The sequence below is a fragment of the Gorilla gorilla genome, chromosome 3 (assembly GCF_029281585.2).
Source record: "Gorilla gorilla gorilla isolate KB3781 chromosome 3, NHGRI_mGorGor1-v2.1_pri, whole genome shotgun sequence".
NCBI classification, from domain to species: domain Eukaryota; kingdom Metazoa; phylum Chordata; class Mammalia; order Primates; family Hominidae; genus Gorilla; species Gorilla gorilla.
In genome coordinates this window covers 8,037,472-8,053,263 of record NC_073227.2, presented here as the reverse complement: position 1 = coordinate 8,053,263, position 15,792 = coordinate 8,037,472, and the positions used below count along the sequence as shown (strand labels likewise).

General features: G+C 46.9%; 1 pseudogene; it reads left to right on the top strand.

Moving 5' to 3' along the window:
- Positions 1-13,175, top strand: part of LOC129533287 (NADH dehydrogenase [ubiquinone] 1 alpha subcomplex subunit 8-like) — a 135,194-nt pseudogene extending 122,019 nt beyond the window's left edge.
- The last annotated feature ends 2,617 nt before the right edge of the window (positions 13,176-15,792 follow it).

The following is a 15,792-nucleotide window of genomic DNA, read 5'->3' as shown; positions in this document are numbered from 1 at the left end:
TTGGGATTATTACAATTCAAGGTGAGATTTGAGGGGGGACACAGAGCCAAACCATATCAATATCTGAGCCACCTCTGTATCATTCACACGCATTGCCCCATCGACCCTCAGGACACCCCTTTGAGGCTGAGTTAGCATCTGTCCCCAGGGATAATAGGAGGCCTCAGAAAGCACACATGGAGGCACCGGACAGACCTGGAGCTGGTTCCAGCTCCTCCACTCCTTAGCTGGTGTCTCTTTGTGCAGATTAGTGAAACTCTAAACTCCTCTTTTCTCTCGGGGGTCAGGCGCTGATGTGGAAAGGAGACATAGCAAAGGCTCAGAGTAACTACGTGAGTGACTGTTGTCATGTCCTCATTGATATGACAGGAGGAAACAGGCTTAGTGGAAGGCTTGTCCTGTCTTGCTGCCCAGCAAGGCAGTGGGGGGACCCAGTGCTCAGGGACTCAAATTCATTCCTCTAAGAAAAGTGTGAAGAGGGTACACAGATTCAAAGACACTCTATGTAGTCTGTTCTTCACGATCAGATGAGAAAACACCATGAATGGCGTGTTTCTAAGCTTAGCGAAGAGCAACGTGGAATGAACCCCAGGGGTGAAGGAGAAGCCCTAGGAAGCCCCAGGCAGCCTTCACAAGAGCAACTGGAGGCTTGATGTCCAGCAGATTCCTTTGTCCATGGTGACCTCTCCCTCCTGTCTCCTGACCACTGCCTCAGCCCTGCCTGTTCAAACGCCTAGAGGAAGTGGCTATTTTTCCTGCGTGAAGTCTCCTGGGGAAAAGTCTTTGAATCCTAGTGCCTGGGGGAATGAAAGCATCTAAAGTGACAGCATCAAGGCCCAGAAGGCCGACTCAGGGATGAGGTCTGGGAGGAAATCACTTAAACCTCACCCCTCTGCTGCCCTGAACCTCCTGCAACCTGGACATTGGGGTGGCACCCAGAGCACTGGCTTAGCTGTGAAGACAGGAGTGTGCACTCCAGCGCTGCCTTCTCCTAATAACTGGGTGATCTTGCAGAGTTACTTTGAATCTCTAAGCCTTGATACCCTCCTCTGTAAAAAAATACAGTTTGAGGGATTAAAGCTGAATACTTTTTTAAAGTACATGCCACAGTGAAGTGATCAACAGCATGAACTTCCTTCCCCTTTTCCTTTTCCCCTCAGAACTCCCCCCTCATAATTATGGATTCTCCACATCTTCAGGGCAGAGATCTGAAACAGTGGAGGTTGAGGTGGTAGGGGAGTTCAGTCTAGGTTTTCTGTAGCTATGAAAGATGGGTACCATGGTCCTGTTTCCCCCAAACTGATGTTGAAACCTAATGCCCTCCAAAGTGATGAGTTTAAGAGTTGTGGCTTTTTGGAATTGACTAGGTCATGGAGGTGGAAATTTCATGGATGGGATGAGTGACCTCTTCAGAGAGGCCCAAGAGAGACCCTTCATCCTTTCTAGTATGTGAGGACACAGTAAGAAGGCACCATCGATGAACTAGGGAGTGAATCCTCCCCAGACACCGAATTTGCTGGTGACTTGGTCATAGATTTGACGCCTCCATAACTGTGTGCAATAAATTTCTGTTGTTTATAAACCTCCCAGTTTATGGTATTTTGTTATAGCATCCAGAGCAGACGAAGACAATGGGTGACTCTTGCCACAGGAGTGTAAATGTCTCGTCAGTGTAGTGGAGGGGAGGGGTCTCTCCCAGCCCATGGCCTGCTCTGATTACTGAAGCAAGGACCCTTATGCCCTCAACACCATTTACAAGATGGCTCCAAGGCTGCATCTGCCAGGACATATGGCCCCTGCTGGGTACGTAGAGAAAGCTGACATGTGCAAACATCACTCACTCCTCTTCCACTCTTGCTGTCTGTTCTCTCACTGTATTGATCAATTCATGTTCTAGATCCTACCAGTGCCAAAATTACCTTTTCTGTTCCCCTTGCTCCACTTTAACTTGTTTGAAAAGAGATAGCTCCTCCCCACCATTGGACAATAATTGCTTTACCTGGGATTGAGGAGAAAGGCAGTGTGAGCTTGCCTTGGAAGTCAAAGCCACTGAGAAACCTGAGCCTGGAGGTGCATCACACACAGGTCCAGAGTTTTCTCTTCTGGGCTATTATGGAGAAATGGCCATCCTGGAGGAAGAAGAAGCTGTCTCCCAGGGACTTCCAGGCCTTGGCGGCCCAGGGAGGCTCACTCAGCAGGCCCAGGCTCAGCTAAGACATCCCATTCTCAAAGCCCTGGGGACAGAGGCAGCTCCCTCTCCCCAGAATTGTCTCCCCAGGTCTCTGAATCCTGGCAGGAAGGGGGAAGAGCCTCAGCATTTTGTAAGAAGAGAAGGGCAGGCTTATGGTTCAGCCACTGGATTATAGACACTGTCCTGGGCTTCCACCCCTGATGATACCTGAACTTACAGCTGAGCATCCTCTCCTGGAGTTCTGTGTAGCTTCTTGCTTTCTGGAACTCCTTCCTGGCTGTGCCATCCACTCAGTTCCCATTTCAAGGAGTCCCTTGTGGTTGACATTTGAATACTACCTTGCAGGAGTCAGCATTATTTCACACCTTCAGCATGGATCATCTCTTTCCTGCTTGAAATGCCTTCCTCTCCAGGATTCCAGGATCCCACACACTCCACCTCAGTCTCTTAGCAGGTTCCCCTTCTCTGCCCCTTCTCTCTAGGAAGTGTTCCTTTTGCAAAATAATGACCACATCTGTAGCTTCAGCCCTGACTTCACTCCTGGACTCTAGGTTCATTTATCTATCTGCCTCTGCCTCCTCTGCAAGCATCTCAAGTTGAGAAGATCCACAAAAATTGTTGAATTCACACATCCAAAAACTGTTTTGCCCATCTTCCTTGTTTTTGTAAATGGCATCATCATGTGCTCATTCCTGAGGCTAATGCCCTAGGAGTCATTCATGGTTCTTCTCTTTCCCTGGAAACACTGGTCTGGCCCATAAGAGATTCTCCTGAATTCTACCTTCTAAGTCTTTTCCTAATCCAGTCATCTTCCCTGTCTCCATTGTGACCAGTGCCATTCAGCATGCCATCATTTCTTGCCTGGACAATGCAACAACCTCTTATCTAGCCTTTCTTTCTTCCCTCTGAAATAAAAATTTATTATTCCCTCAGAAGGCAGAGTAATTTTCTGAAATGTGCATCAGACTGCATGATTCCAGTGCACACTGAACATGGTTCTACATGACAGCCAGTCTCCCGAGTTATCCAGCTCACTTCCACACCTCACTGTGTCCCAGCACACTCATCCTTGCCTTCTTTCAACATCTCAGGGATGTTTCTCTGCCTAGAGTCCTCCCCGCAGGGCTGCACACATAGCCACCCATCTCCCATCACTCAGGCTGGAGAATTACCCACTCAGAAAGGCCTCCAAAGACATTACAGTCAGAACCTCATGTTTCTTCCCACCTCAGTCTCTCTCTCTTTATACTCTATTTAGATTTATATTATCTTTCTCTTTTTTCCCTTCTTTTCTGCTTTTTTTTTTGAGATGGGGTCTTGCTATGTTGCACAGGCTAGAGTGCAGTGACTACTTACAGGCGTAAGCATAGCTCACTATAGCCTCGAACTCCTGTGCTCGAGTAATCCTCCTGCCTCAGCCCCCTGAGCCCACGGACACATGCCATGGTGCCTGGCAAATATTTAGATTTTTTCACAGCACATATTACTACCTGAAATTGGCTCAACATTTTCATCATTTACTTATTTATTGTCTTTCTCCCTGGCAGTAAACCATAGGAACATGTTCTCTGAAGTATGCCCATTAAAAAATTGTGTATATGCCTAACCCCAGCTACTCAGGATATTGAGGTGGGAGAATGACTTGAGCCCAGGAGTTTGAGATCAGCTTGACCCATATAGCAAGGCCCCATCTCAAAAAGTATATATTGCATGTATTGGAAAATTATTATAAAATTATTTATTGTATACATTGCATGTATATACTTTGTGTATAGTATGCATATGTAACATGTGCATAACTAACATTTATTATTTTAACCATTTTTAAGTGCACAGTTCAGTGGCATTAAGTACATCCACACTCTTTTCCAAACATCACCATCTTCCATCCCAAAACTTTTCCATTAACTGAAACCCTGCACTCATTAAACACTAACTATTCCCCTAATCCAGACCCTGGCAACTACCATTCTACTTTTGGCCTCTATAAACAGGACTACTCTAGGCACCTCACATACGTAAACTCATACGTTATTTGACGTTTTGTGATTGATTTATCACAAAATAAATGTGGAATTACAAACCAAAATATGGTATATGTATATGTGTGTATATTTACTCATGGATTCTATTTACCAGAAACCGTTATTTTTATATGCCACGGCTTCCAGTTACTCTTTGGGGTCCTTTTATTTAGATTTGAAGGAGCCCCTTTAACATTCTTTTTTGGGCAGGTCTTGTGGCGATGCACCTTCCACCATTTGTGTTTCTGGGAATGTCTTTATTGTGCCATCATTTTTGAAGGGCAGTTTGTTCAGATATACAATCCTTAGTTGAGAGTTGAGTGTTTCCTTGTTTGTTTTCTCAGCATTCTAAGTATGTCCTCTGACTGTCTTCTGGCCTGTAAAGTTTCTACTGAGAAATTCCCCGATAGTCTACTTGGGAATCCCTCTTACATGGCAAGTAGCTTTCCTCTTGCTCCTTTCAAGACTGTCTATTTTACTTGGTTTAAGGCAGTTTAACTATAATACGACTCAGTACAGGTCTCTTAGGATGATTCTATGTGGACTCATCAAGCTTCCTGAATTTGTAGATTCAAGGATTTCTTGGGAAGTTTTCAAACATTATTATTTTATAAAAATAATCTCTGTCTTTCTCTCTCAGTATCTCTCCTCTCTGAGACTTCCACAATGCATGTGTTGGTTCACTTGTCAGCGCCTTATAAGTCCATGAGCTCCTTTTACTTTATTTATTGTTTCTGTTGTTCCTCAGACTCGTAATTTAAACGACCTGTCTTCAAGTTTATCGGTTCTTTCTTCTCACTCTTTGAATCTGCTGTCGAACAGCTCTAGTATATTTTCCAATTTGGTTACCATATTTTTCAGCTCTAGAATTTCTGTTTGCTTCTTTTTTTTTATAATTTTGGTTATTTTCTTATCATTTTAATGTATATTTGTATATTGCTTTTCTTATTTTCTTTAGTTGTTCATTTGTGTTTTTCTTTAACTCTTTTAGCATATTGAAGTGTTGTTTTACTTTTTTTTATCTAGGAAGCCTGATGTGTGTGTTTCTGCAAAGACAGTTTCTGAAAACTTATTTTGTTTTGCAAATGGCTGATGTTTTTCTGTACCTTTGTGTGCCTTGTAATCTTTTGTTAAAAACTGGGCATTTGAAGAAACAGGTACCTCTCTCAGTCTTTACAGACTGATGTGGCATACTTTTGCTAATTGGTGAAAGATGTCCTAAGTCTGGATCAGCCTGGGATAAAGCCTTATGGTCATTTTAGGTATTTTCTGGGCATGTGTCCTCCCTGGGCGTGTGTGTGTGTGTCTGTGTGTGTGCGTGTCTGTGTGTGTTTGTGTGTGTGTGTGCATGGTCTTGTTTTCTTCCCTCAATTTCTCCCATATAAACAGCCGCTTTTACATGTCTTAATGAGCCTCATTCAGCTTCTCTCAGGCTCAGGCCTGAGATGTTCTATTGCATTTCTCTGCCCATGTTCCTTTGCCCCAGGTGTCCACAGTCTGCAGCCTCCCCACCAGTTCTCCCATGCCTTGGTGTCTGCCATTGCTTTTCAAGGCTTCCAGCAGCCTGAGAGCCAAGCCATGGCACCATTCTCCACCTGAGCTCCCAGCCAGGCAAAACAGAAACAAGTCTCTTGGGCAGCCACATACAGAGTAGAATATTACAGATAAATGCTGTCCTTTTTCTTCCAGCCTGAGGGAGGGAACTGGGAATTGTGCTGCAAGATGCCAAGGATGGGTAGCAATTTCACAGCATTTCCTGCTGGCTTAAATGTAACTTTTTCTTAATTTGATGTTTTCTTAGTTGCTGTAGATGCTGGATTTGTTTTCAGAGCTCCTATAAAGTTATTGTAGTCCATCTGTAGTTGCTTTCCTAATATTTCCATGGGGAAACAAGTGTTTGAAGCTTCCAGTCCACTGTCTTGCTGATATCACTCCTGGCAAGCCCATTTTTAAAATTATGGAACTAAGACTCAGAAAAGCTGGTAAGTGACAGCACTTTGACTAAAATCTGTGAATGTGAATCTTTAGACTAGTGTTTCTTCTACACGGCTGACCTCAAGCTGTCCTTCTAATAATCAGAGTGATAATAATGACGTGCATACAAATGGCACACTGCAGTTTAAAAACTAGCTTTGTGGCCGGGCGTGGTGGCTCACGCCTGTAATCCCAGCACTTTGGGAGGCCGAGATGGGTGGATCACAAGGTCAGGAGATTGAGACCATCCTGGCTAACATGGTGAAACCTTGTCTCTACTAAAAATACAAAAAAATTAGCCGGGCGTGGTGGCGGGTGCCTATAGTCCCAGCTACTCTGGAGGCTGAGACAGAAGAATGGCATGAACCCGGGAGGTGGAGCTTGCAGTGAGCCGAGGTCAGGCCACTGCACTCCAGTCTGGGTGACAGAGCAAGACTCCGTCTAAAAAAAAAAAAAACAAAAAAAAACTAGCTTTGTTTTCTTGTGAGGCATCTAGAGTTCCTGTTTAGGGTAGTTGGGAGAGAGGGGAACTGTCCCATTTGCTAGATGAAGAAACTGGACTATTTGTCCAAAGTCACATACAAATTAGTGGAAAACTCATATTAGTTTATCTGCCTCCATATGGCCATTTTGGCCTCTGCCCCACACTTTCAGAGGCTTGGAAGGTGCAGGTGGGAAGATGAGGAAAAACATATCAGAGAGGGATATATTGCAGGGCAGGTACCTCACCTTCCCTTACCCCAGAAGGTGCCTGCCATGCAAAAGCCACAGGCCATGGCCTGTGAGAGTTCCCTAGAATTAAGCAATAAAGGGAAGAGTCATGGGGAGGGTCAGAAACCTGAATTCCAGGTCCCTCTGTGAGCCCCAGCCTCTCTGTACCTTGGTTGTGCAGAATCTGCACTGAGGTCTGACCCCATCTCCTTGTCTAGGACTGCTGGCCTATTCCTCTCCCTCCTCTTTACCCTCCCAGGCTCTGTAGGGACAGCTTGAAGGCTGCCCTGAACCTGGATCCAGTCCCACAGCCAGGACTTCCCTGTGCCCACCTCCTTGGTGACAAAACCTACCCTGGCTGCTGGCCTGGTTGAGGACAGTGGGAGGAGAAGAGGCCGCCCAGCGCTGCAGCTTTTATTCTCTGAAGCCAGAGACCCACCCTGGGAGATTTTATCAGGACTTCTGCTCCCAGATCCCTCCTTCTACAGACACCCTGATCCCCAGGATCTAAAGCCGCCTCCTTGGAACTCTCTTCTCAGTCAATGCCCTGTCTCCTGAGTGGGTCCCAGTCCTCCCTGCTTCCTGCCACCCCCTGGGAGGTCCCAGCCCTCCTGCACATGCCCACAGCTGTGGAGTTGTGCAGGCACAGCCCCTGGGATGTGGCCTCATCGTAGTGTGCAGGGAGGCCCTGCAGTGAAAACCTGCACACTTCTGCACCAGGACACTGGAGTCTGCCGTCCTCCCCTGGGCTGGGGATGGGGAAGCAGCACCTAAGACTTCCTCACAGGTGACAAGCCTGCGGCCTGTGTGGAGGCCACCAGGTGAAGTTAACTACAGGAGTGGTTAACTGTACAGTCTCTAAAGCCAAGTTATTGTTGGGTGTGGAAAACAGAGAATAGGAGCACACAGCTGAGGCTCTGCAGTGATCACTAATTTTCAAAAAATAATTGGAAATTTTTCTCTAGTTGCTAATTGTTCAAGAAACTTAGATCATGAAGAAAATAAATACAAAATCTGAACTACAGTATAATGGTTTCTAACAATCTTGAACTTGGATTTGGTTTTCAGAGTAAGGGAACAAGGGAAAGTGCAAATTAACCTGGGAGGTTATCTGGGCAGCAAAAACCTCTCAGGAGCATATGTAGAGTCCAAGTGTGGAGGAATCTGAAGCGCTTTTGGTATGAAATTCTTTTATAAGCAATTTTCTTCGGTCCTCTCAGAAGAGACCTCTAACTGTATTCTTTTAGCATGTCAAAAATGATGCATCTAGCTGCTTCCTCAGCGTCTTGTGATTGGCATCTGAAGTGGAGGGTGATCTTGTGTGACTGAGCCCCCAACCTGTGGAATCAGCCACTGTCTCCAGGTAGATAGTGTCAGAACTGAACTGAATTGGAAGAAACTCAGTTGTATCTGCTGGGGAATCTGTAGGATTGCTTGGTGGGGAAACTCCCCACAAATCTTGGTGACGGGAGGTCACAGAAGTATTGCATGTTGATGGTTGAGTGAGGAGATGGGAAAAGTGCGCTTTGGCTGTCTTCTCCCTGTCTCTCCTTCGAGGATTTGTCGGCTGTACACCGATCTCCCAGCAGCTTCTGCGTCTTTTCTCCCTCAGATGTTCTCTCCTGTGCCCTCCTCCTTCAGTGAGATGTAAACAAGCTGCCTCATGTGTCTTGTCTTGTTGGAAGCCCGGGGCTTGACACCAGATATTTACCGTCTCAGGATGTGTGCACCCCACAGTTCTCTACCCCAAAACTCTTTTTCTCACTTTGTTAAACAACATGATTTTCAGGCATTGCTGAAAATGCTTGACTTTCAAAAAAATATCAAGACTCATCTTAAGATCTGGATTTTGCAGTGCCTTTATTACTTCATGTGTCTTCTGCTTATTCTCATGTGAAATTGTATTCTAGGTACTAATTAATTATGCCAAGGCTTTCTTCCCTTTCTGGATAACTTGCAGTGTTTGGGATGCTAACTGCATGGTGTCCTTACTGTTTTGTCAAACATCAGCCCCTTTATTGCCTTGGTCCATCAAACAAGCCCATGGTCCTTTATTTATTTTCCAAGCCTGGTTTTCCTGCAGGGATAAGCACTGACCCTGATGGTCCCTCTAAGGTCACGTGTGTGGCTGTGAAGAAGTTCAGTGGAGCAAGTGCCAGACAGAGGCAACACAGCCCAGTCCAGATCCCTGCCGGCCCTGTCCACAGCCTCTCTGTCTCAACTCCTTACTGAAGGAAAGGACAGAATGCCCCAAAGGTCAAGACAAAGCTGGGGCATGTGAGAGCTCTTGTGACCATGGGAGAGTGGACAGCGACCCCAGGAATCTGCTCAACCCTGGGTGAGGAAGGTAGATTGTGTTTATCCAATTTGCTAGGTCTTATCTCCAGAATTCGTTACAACTGCATAGGAGACCAGGTGAGTGATTGCACCTAGACCCTCCCATACAGGTGGGATTACACCTTAATTGATCTCGCTGTTGATACTGGTGGATAACTCCATTTGGTTGGCCAAGAAGGATGTCTAAATACACATGACAATGGTGGACGAGGTAGAGAGTCAAGAAAGGCTGGGTCCAAAGTAAAGAAGCAAAAGTTTCTCTGACACACAGAGTGGGTGGAATTTGGGAGCCCAGGCAGCAGAGCCCCACAGAAGTATCTTCACATGGAGCAGAGCCCCATTCAGCCTAGGATTGAGGGCTCATTCTCAGGATGGGCTGGTAATACCTAGGCAGTGCTTTGGACTTAGGAGAGCCTCGGGGTACTAGGGCATTCACTAAAGCAGGACCCAGGACATAAATATAGTTCTAAGGATTAAAGCCCAGGGTGGGGCTTGGGTTCAGAAACCACACTATCAGATTCTGGGCACCAGGTCAGTGTTGGGCCGGTAATAAGGATCTTTACCATCAAGTCCCTGAGTGTGTGGCTGTAGCTGTTGAAGTACTACAGGACTTCTGGTAGAAGGACTGACACTTTCTGTAGATAGGGATCAAGGGGCTTTGCTGTGTTGAGGAGGCTGCACGTAGAGGCCAGAAACTAGGCTGGGCCTGGCAGGTTGGAAGGTCATTCATGGACCGAGCACATGGGCTTCAGTCCACGTGAGCCACTTGGCATTATTTCACAGCCAATGGGTGCTGTTTGTGAATGTTCCTTGAATGCATATTTTGGTCGAATGAGAGAATTCATTCACGTGAATTAATGAGAGAGGGAGTTGGAATAGTAAGAGGCGGGCACAAGCAGCCACTCATTAAACTCTGCGGAATTAATGAATGACTAATACAAAAAGGATCACCAGCTGGAAAAAAAAGTCACTCCACGCACTCCTCTAGTGAGAGGAAAGAATCATGAGGTTGTGGCACATGGCAGGGTTTGTTGGTGGGTCAATGACAAGCTTTCAGTCTGGAGGATGACTTGGGTACATTGGAGACAAAATAAATCCGTACAACTCTCACCTTTTTGTGACACCTTGTCACACTGCATACCTATTTTACCTTCAAGACAATCTCATGAACTGGGTATTTTTATCTATATTGTAGAGCCCAGAAGCTGAGCCTCAAAGGTCCCTCAGCTCTTGGACACCTAGAACTGTGCAGTTTGAAACAAGCCATGGTGAGAAGTGTTCCCTGAGTCAGGGAGAAGAGACTGGCTCCACAGAAACAAGCCCTTAGCCAGGCAGGGCTCAGGAAGTAAACGTCAGTGGCTCTGAAGGCAAGGCTGGTGCATTCTGATGCTGGACACAAGGTGACTTTTGCTCTGCAGGATGTGAGCAAGCTCATTTCCAGGCATGGATGACTTCGGGAAGAAGGTCTACTGGCCCGTGTTTGAGGCAGGAAGAGAAATGCAAGGATTAAATTTATACCAATTTTGCCACAAAGTAACAGATTGTGAAATCTCACAGATCCAAGTGAGGTAAGCAATGTTCACTGATGCTCATGAAGAGTGACAATACATTTATTATCTCATCTGTGCAACTTTCAGAAGCAAATGTTTGCATATTTAACAACTACCCTAGACCTCAGACATAGCCAAGAACTGTCTACAGCAAGCTGAGACCAGTGGCACCATGGATCTGGGGACTTGGTCTCTGCAGCAGGCTGGGCACAGCCTCAGGACTCCAGGATGCAGAATCCAATGGCAGAGGCCAGATGAGGGCGACATACAGCACACACTGTGGGTCCACACTGACCTCTCTCTGCAGGAATCATCCCCGTTAGACCCTGGAAAACTGTGAGGGGATAACTGAAAGTGCTGAACTCAACGGACATAAGAAAAACTGCCCCAAATTGTTGTGTGACTAAGGCAAGTCACATGATCTGTTTTGAGTCTCACGTTCATCATCTTTACAATGGGAATAAATAATTTCTTGCCTGTCTCCCATGAGATTGTTCTGATGTTTGAGTAAAACGATGCCTGTAAAAGTGCATTTTGAAGGGAGCAGTGTGACGCACACGACAGAGCACAGTTCCGAAGCATCATTCATTTCCACCACCACAGCCACACGAGGGAGTGGGAGTGATGTTTCATATCCCTTCAGGGATAACATGAAAGATCCTGCTCCCCAGGTGTAGAGCTTTGGGGGACAAGGTCAGGGAAGGCAGGGCTGGCACAGGTGCTCTCAGAGTGATGTGTGGTCCTAGAGAGCCCAGTTAGAGTGGGGACACTGCAGGAGCCACATTTGGGCATGTGGACACCCTGGGTCTCAGGATTTTATACCTGAGACAGTCAGCCAATATGTGTTATTATAAATATGTTTATTAACACATACTTCAGAAACACCCTGTCCCTAAACTAGAGATGACCCATGGGAGGTGTCCTTTCTTCCTTTGGATTTTACAGTGACACACCAGAAAGAGTGATGGGAAACTCTCTAATCTGCAGAAGAGTCAGAATCTTCAAAAGTGAGGAACAAGTCGCAAGTCATACCAGGGTCTGATCCAGAAGTCATATCTGTCATTTTATCTAAATGAGGGCGAGTGAGACAGGAAAGACCTTGTGTGTCCTTTGCTTCTGAAAGTAAAGGCAATGAGGATTCCAGCAGTACATTCTGGGCAAAATTTACATTTACAGACAGAAACCATACTTGTTTGTTATGCAAAAGTTCTGTAAAAGCTTGGATATGCACTAGAAATTATTTAGGTTGAGACAACTGGTAACAACTCTGGCTATTGCTAGGGGTCATTGCACTTAAATACCAAATGCCCTCCTGCCCAGGGCATCACATTCCTTCTGTGTGAAGCATACAGTGGACTGTTGGTGTATTAGTGAAGTAGAATTTATGCAGTTTTACCCCTTCCAAGGCGCTGTTATCCCTTGAAAGACTTCTCAGTCAACCCTGTACAGAAGGAAAGTTTGGAGAAATGTTGAAGAAAGAAGACTCACAGAGAGTTGAGGGGCAGGTTCTTAGAGAAGGCAGTCTGCATTATCCCTCTACCGCTGTGAACATCACCACAAAATTTAGCATCTTAAAACATCACACATTTATCTCAGTTTCTGTGGGTCAGGAATCTGGGCACAGCTGGGATGAGTCCTCTGATTATGGCCCTGGAACAAGCCTGCAAACAAGATGTAAGCCAGGGCTGGCATCTCACCTTGCAATGGAAAACTTTCTGTGTCTACTTGACTGGATTAAGGGACATCCAGATAGCTAGTAAAGCATTTTTTCTGGGTAAGTCTGTGAGAGTGTTTCTGGAAGAGATTAGCAATTGCATCAATAGACACTGTATTCGCCAGGGTTCTCCAGAAAGACAGAACCAATAGGATATCAATATCTAGATACAGACAGAGATATGCGAAAAGAGATTTATTACGGGAAATGGATCACGTGATTATGAAGGTGCAATGTCCCACCATAATCTGTGTGCAATCTGGAGACCTAGAGAAGCCCATAGCATGTCTCAGTCCAGGTCTTCAGGCCTCACAACCAGGGAAGCCCATATGTAACTCTCAGTTCCAGGCTTAATGTCTGGGAACCCGACAGGGTGGTGGGGACTTTGGGCATGGTTCTAGTGGGAGTCCTGGAATCCACAGGCCAGAGAGCTTGGAGTTCCAATGTTCAAGGGCAGGAGAATGGTGTCCTAGCCCCAGGAGAGAGAGTAGGATAATAACCTTTCCTCTGCCTTCTTCTTTAGGATCCTCTCCAGCTGATTGGACAGTGCCTGCCCACAGCCAGGGTGTCTTCCCCACTCAGTCTACTGACTCACACACCGGTCCCCTCTGGAAACAGCCTTGCACACATCCAGGAATAATGCTTTCCCGGTGCTCTAGGTATATCCTAATCCAGTCAAGGTGACACCCAAAATTAAGAATCACACCGAGTAAAAAGAATTGCCCTCGCCGATGTGGGCTGGCATCACCCACAAAACAGAACAGAAGGCTGGGAAGGGTGGATCTGCTCTCTGAGTTGAGACATGCATCTACTCCCACCCTCCAACACAGGGGCTTCTGGCTGTCAGGCCACTGGATGCTGATCGAACTACACCATGGGGTTTCCTGGGGCTCCAGCTTGTGGAGGACCGGCCATGAGGCTGATTCCTCGGCCTCTGTAATCACAATTTCCATAATAAATTCCTTTCTTATCTCCACATATATATCCTAGTGATTCTCTTTCTCTGGAGAACCCTGGCTAATCCACACCTGAGATCTTGGCTGGGGCGGGGTTGTTCCTCCCTTACGTGGTGTTGGCAGGACTCAGTTCTCTGTGGGTTATTGTGCTGAGCCCGTTGGCTTCCTGCTGGCTGTGGCTGCAGGGCACCCTCAGGTCCTGGCCACACAGGCAGCTGCTCATGATGAGGCAGCTAGCATCATACAAGCTGGCAAGGGCGAGTGTCTGTTATCAACAAGGATATTATAATCTCATGTGATTCAATCACATCTGTCACAGAAGCGGCATCCCGTCAACCCTGAGAGATCCTAACGCCACAGCAAGTTACTCAAGAAAAGGAAATTGCACTGGGCTGTGAATACCAGCAAGCATGGGTCACTGGGGTCATCTAGAGACCACCTACTGCAGCCTGCCCGCCAACCCCTGGTGATGCCACCCTCTGGCATCCACGTTCTCATGTCACCTTCTCCCCTAAGTGTGGGCAGGACCTGTGGCCAATTCAACAGCCCACGAAATGCCAACCCTCCAAGGACCACATGAGCTTGGAAGTGGATCTCTTTCTCAGTCAAATTTTGAGGTGAAACGTCCAACCTGAAGGCTCATGAGACCTCCTGAGGAAAAGAATGCAGGTGAGCCCGGATTTCTGCCTCCCAGAAACTGCGAGATGATGATCGCAAGGAGTTTACAGCTGGGAAGTCTGTGGAAATGTGTCACACGGCGTTAGATACCCAAGGCACCATCTGCAATTACTCTTCCAATGGCAGAAGCTGCAGACAACAGCTTTGGGATGCTGGGAGGATTTCTGTGCATGTAAACTTCCAGGAGAGACTTAGTGTAGAGATAAACCCTGGAGTAAGTGGAAAGAGAGCATTGCAGCAAGTCTATGCATGAAGCACTGGCCTATGTGATACGGCAATTTACAAGTCCACCGTGTATTATGTAATATTATAGAATACCCCTCTTTTCCGTGGCTCTTGTCAATTTTTTGTATCTCTGAATGATGAACTCTGCGCTTGGCAGACAGTTCCTGGCATGCGAATGTAAATGTTGAAGGCACTGATCCAGCCTCTCCTTTCCTTTAAGTTTTCACTCTTTATCACCAGACATCAACTATCCGTTTGAGTTTGGCACTGGAGATGTTGACCTGAGCTGACCTCCTGGGCATAGTTTTTTCATTGGAGGGAGCTTTCACCCTAAAAATGGCATCCCTCTAGCAAGGAGTCATGTGTCTTGAATCCTCGTTTCGGCTCAAATCCTGCCTTGGGGTGCTCTTGGCTGAGGAAAAGTCCTCCTTTTCTGCCTTTGAAATGTTTGTAAAGCCCCAAGGCCCCCCAGCCTGGCCTGTTTCCCTTGAGGGGCATCCCCATGGGCAGAACATGCTGTGTGCTTCTCATGCCTGGCGGGGTTGCTCATGCAGGCTCAGGTGAAGTGATGGGTGATGGAGTCTGGGAAGGAGGGTGCAGGTCCGTATGCTTCCTGCCCTAGTACTCCACAATTCTCCTTGGGACTCAAGTGGCCCCAAATATTGGCATGCACCAGGAAGGATCCCAGCACAACTTGGCTGGCCCCATGGTCTAACTCGTGGGCTTCACGGTAGTGAGGGCTGGACAGTCACACTCCCACGGCAGTCCAGCAAGGCCCAGCAGAGGGGTGGGTGGTAGGATGGCAGGGCTTGCAGGTCACAGCATTCTGATGGGCCAGGGGCCAACTCGAGCAGGGCTGTTGTGTGGGCCCATATTCACAGGCATTGCTGTGGCTTCAGCCACACATGCTCCATGTGTGAGCATCAGGAAGCCCCTCCTCCTTTAGGGAAGATGGACAGTTACCCCTGAGCAGGGCCATGTGGGGTAAATCACAATGGTGGTTGTGAAGTTTTTTCAGAGACAAGATGCTGTGGCCACAACACATGTGGAATTCCACTGCAGGAACACCCAGTGCCACGTTAAAAGACACGTGAGTTTGGAGTGTATGTGGGTGTTGGCTTAGTGGTTTCTCTCCATCTTCTTTGTCTACTTTTCTCTTTCTCCTCCTGCTTGCCATGAGCCTGAGGGCAGGGCCTGAATCCAGCAGCACCAGAACCCAGGTGGCCTGGCTCTCAAATAATTGGAAAAGAAAGCTGGGTGGAAATATGGAGGACAATGGTAAAGGCCTGGATTACAATTGAGTGTTTACAGATCTGAAGTGGCCTGTGTCCAGGTGCTGAACTTAGTCCATCCTATGCAGCTCAGTGGTTCCAGACGTCAGCCACTCCCAGTCCCTGTCCTGCTTGCCTGCAGACACCAGGCTCCCTGCAAG